Consider the following 4,767-nt stretch of genomic DNA (forward strand, 5'->3'; position numbering starts at 1 on the left):
ATTTAAAACAACTGTGAGAAATAAGAACAAAGTTGAAAAACTTACTCTGATTTTAAGACTTACTATAATCAAGTTAGTGTGAATTATGTGTAAAGTTGGACATGTAAACAGAATAGAGAGTGCAGAATTAGATTCACATATAAAATGGTCTGCTGATTTTCAACAAATGTGCCAAAGTTGTTCAGAGGGAAAGATGTATTTTCAATAAATGGTGCTGGAACAATTAGATATACACATGCAATAAAATAAACTTTGACTTTTATCTCAGCATATATCATGGTAACCTTAGACTGATTCATAGGCTTAAACATAAGAGCTAAAACTATAAAAGTTGCAGGAAAAAAATATGAGAACATCTTTGTAGTTCTAGGTTATGTAGAACACAAAAAATTGATACATTAGATTTTGTTAAATTTAAAAGCGTTTGCTCTTCAAAATACACTGTTAAAGAAATGAAAATGCAAGTCATAGACCGAGAGAAAATATCTGTAAAATATATATTGAATAAAAGACTTGTATTCTAAATATACAAAGAAGATAACTCAACAGTAGAAGAAAAAAATCCACTAAGGAAATTGGCAAAATATTTGTATAGAAACTTCACCATAGTAGAAATATGAATGGCAAATAAGCCTGGTTGTTTTAGAGTCTGTGAAATACCAATGTTTTTAATTTTTGAAGTGTAAGTGTGGTGGAAGAGGTATGCCTGGGTGTGAATCTGCACAGGTGTCTTGCAGTAGTGCGGGAGAAGAGCCATGGAGAGGGAGGTGGAGCCCTAAGAGTAGTGGGCTCAGGTCCAATACAAAGACAAGCAGTCTGATAAAGGCCTGTAATTTCAGATGAACAATGAAGGAGGGAAAGGGGTTGGTTACGGAAATAGGAGGGACTGCGAAAAGTATTGGAATGTATACAACCTGACGGCTCAGTCAGAAGCAGAAGAGCCACAAAGTATCAGTTACGCTGGAAGGGAAATTCTGAATCTCCGACTTCAGCTTTGACAGAGGCATTTTTCCTCCTCCCAGGTTAAAATGTAGACAAGCCTTTCCCCTTTCAGAGATACCTGAGTAATGATGGTGAAGTGACTGTAAATATATTAAAAGATTTCCTAATTTTCCACATCATTGACAGATTATAGTGACTTTATTACCACATTTACTTTTACCGTTATAACTGTAATTTTCTAGAGGCATCTAATATGCCCCATATGATGCAAATGGATTGCTCATTTTGTAATAGATTTTTAGCCTACATGCAAAATAAATACACGAAAAATATTTGCCTAAAAAATCTAAAATAAAAATGGCAGTCAACAATATTTAGCTTAAAAATTATGCTATATTCTTATTTTTATCATATTTACTTTCATTACAAAATTGATCAATAATTTTCAATTTTTTATTACGCATATATGTATGAATATATTTTTGAATACCAAATTTTTTTCATACTTTTTTAACTTATTTACATAAATCACCAAAAATTAATTATCAGTGTGTGTAAAGGTGTAATTCAATATGTAGTGGGAGAAATGGGTATGCAGCTGAAAATCTTTCTTGTGGGTGACATTATGTATGGTATCTGGATATAAATGTGGTCCCCAGAAGTTTTTCTGCATTGGATGAATACAACTAAGGACTTGCTCTACCACCTTACATACCCTGTACTGGTAGATACATAAACGTCTGGTTTGAATCAAGACAGATTGAATGGAATTTGTTTTAGGTTTTGTATAATTTCTCCAGCATAAGTCATCTGTTTTTCAGCTTGGTCATACATGAATATGCAGAACTATTTAAGTATTTCATTTTGAAATACATTAAATGCTTCTATATGACATCAATGCCTAATCTCTCTGAACATTTGATTAATTTTATAATAAATTAGGCTGATGAAAGTACAAAGAAATAATAATAAGCATAGTCTCAATGGATCATGATTTTCCACAAAAGAAAATAAAATGTGTAGTTGTCCGTTTAAAACTCAGTGAGAGTATAGTATAATAATTTTACTCTTAAAATGGCACAATTTCTGATACCTTTATTTACTTGTTCATTTGATATAGCAAAATTTTACCTCATAAAAATTTGCTTCACACCCATCGGGATGATGAATAACCTGTAAGCACTGTTTTATGCAGCTCTGTCTGGCGCTGCTGTCATTTACATGCACAGAGAGCAGGGAAAAGCATGCAATATGCAGCAGCCCCGCTCGATCGCTATTACTCCCGTTTTCCTTCTTTATCTGTGGAAATCTGCATGCATGTATGAAGCCAAGTGTAGCCATAACTACAGCAGGCCCCTGGGATTCTTTCCTAATAATAAGAAACTTGACCCCCTCCACCAAGCCTAAAGTGGGTAGGGCTGGGCTGTTCCTTTGTGCTGGGTAGCTAAGCTGTGGAATGTGGGTTCCCTAAGAGCACTATCATGACAATAAGCTGTTCTTCAGTCATATGGGAATTTCTAAACCTGGACTTGAAAGAACTTTCGATATCTTCAGACTAAAATCTCTTCTATGTTCATATTCTCTTTTTATATTTTCAAATGTAAAAAAAGAAACATTCTGATCCAAACATTCTGATCCAAAAAAGAAACATTCTGATCCAAAGATATTGGATTGACCTCTAAATGAAAGTCAAGGCTGGGTATTATCACCCCCTGACTTGCTTATAGAGTAGAATATGTACCCAATGAGATTTTTAATTGTATAGGTCTTGTCAGTAGCTTTACAGGACTAATAGCCTTGAGATGTTCAAGGCTTAGAATATTTTAAAAATTAACAAAGTTTAGAATGAGGATAGCCAGAACATCCCTGCTCTTTTACTCTTTTTAGTTATGCCGACCACTTTCCTTGGTTACAAGCACCCAGAAAGTGTATTTCTCTCCTGAATAGTTAGGCATCTGTGTTAGAAATGAAAAATAAAAAAACCATGTTTGTATAATGTGTGATCCTTGTATTTTAAGTGAGAATAAATTTACCAACTAAAGATGCTCATTCCTATGCCCACTGAGATGGTGCATTTAAGTGTACCCATGACATGTAATGGGCAGTGGCAATGATTTGAGGCCAGTTTGGTAGCTGGAGATTTGCATAGAGCACCTGGGTCAAAGGGCTCTCACACTTTCACATATTTCCCCAGTTCTCCAGCTCAGTTCAGGGCCCTTTACTCTAGCTGGTCCAACACTGAACATGAATTGACTCTATGCAAGAAGCAGTAGACACAGAGGTAAATCTAACCCAATCCATGACTTCAAGAGAATTACAGCAGAAGCAAGCATTCACAGAAGTAATTGTAATCAGTCTAATATAATGCATGTCTTAAAAGAGGTGTGCCTTCAATATCAAAGAAGCTTAAAGAAAGAATCTCATTTTCAGGTTAGGCAATAACGAGAAAGCTATCTGGAAGAAGAGACTTTTAGACTTTGAAACTTGGGTATACTCTAATGGGCAGAGAAGCACAGGGGCATTTGAGACAGACAGAATGCCATTAGCTAATGGGGTGGAGGAATGTTTAGGGCTAAAGTGAGTAATCCAATTTGGCTGATGAATAGGGCAAAATATAAGGTAGACTAACATGAATAACCTTGAAATTCCAGATCTGAATAAATTGTTGAGGAACAGGGAAAGATATGTGAGCTGAAGTGTGATGTAACAGTTTTTTTTTTTTAGAAAACTCAACAGAAGATGATTTTAACATGGGTGAGCAGTTAAGAGACTAGAAATGAGGAGGCCTGGTAAAAGATGAAAAGTGAGAAGGAGAATTATAAGAATGATGCACAGTTAGATAGCCTAACGAACTTAATCAATTAATTATTGCTGGGCACTGGGGGTATGATGTTGAGCAACAATAGCCACATTATAATCTAATACAGTGAGAGAAATTAATCAAGTAATCACATTCATTTGAGCAGAATCATAACAGTGATAAATACCTGACAGAAGAAATTTGGCTCTAGGAGAAGTGATTGACAATATTATGAGTCCCAGACAACACTCTGTTAAGAAATTTGGGTTTTGTCTTTTGGACAATAAAAAAACCACTGAACATTTTTGATCAGAAACTAAGATTAAGAAAGTAGCCTTTTTTATAGTTCTGATCAATGTGTTCTTCTTTCTAGAGATGGGGCATTACATCATATATACCATGAAATTCTGGAAATTTAATCAAAGATGATAAATAGTATGTATGCCTTTTTCACCTTGAGTCAATGTCCAGTGGTTACTTAAATATATTTTTTTAAAAGAATGCTTCTATTAAAACTTCAATAATTCATTCATAACATTATAGAAACTATACTTATGCTGTAGCACCTTGGATAATTAGTGGATTCTGCCTTTCTGACTGAGATGTCTCACTTCTAATGAACTTCCAATCCCCTCAGGTGAGGGTATGTGTGGGGAGGGTGGGCAAAATGTAAGGATGGCATCTCTAGGAACTGGATTTTGTGTACTTTTACCTCTAACCCTCAAAATTTGTGATGACCTCCTTGAATTGCATGTGGATTCAAGATTCAGAAAAGATACACTTTTCATGATGTAGTTTTACCCAGAGAGAGACATGAAACACACTGCAATGCTTTTCATGGAAGTTAATAAAGCCAAATTTCCTTCTTTTATCATTCTATTTATTTTAAACCATGTTATGATTAAAAATACTAGACTGTTGGAAGGGTTTCCATACTCTGAAATACTTTGTTATTTAAATGGCAAAATGACTTTTTCCTTTTCTAATTTTTTCCTTTCTTATCCTTTTTTTCCTCCCTCCCTCCC

The sequence above is a fragment of the Pteropus alecto genome, unplaced genomic scaffold (assembly GCF_000325575.1).
Source record: "Pteropus alecto unplaced genomic scaffold, ASM32557v1 scaffold129, whole genome shotgun sequence".
NCBI classification, from domain to species: Eukaryota; Metazoa; Chordata; class Mammalia; order Chiroptera; family Pteropodidae; genus Pteropus; species Pteropus alecto.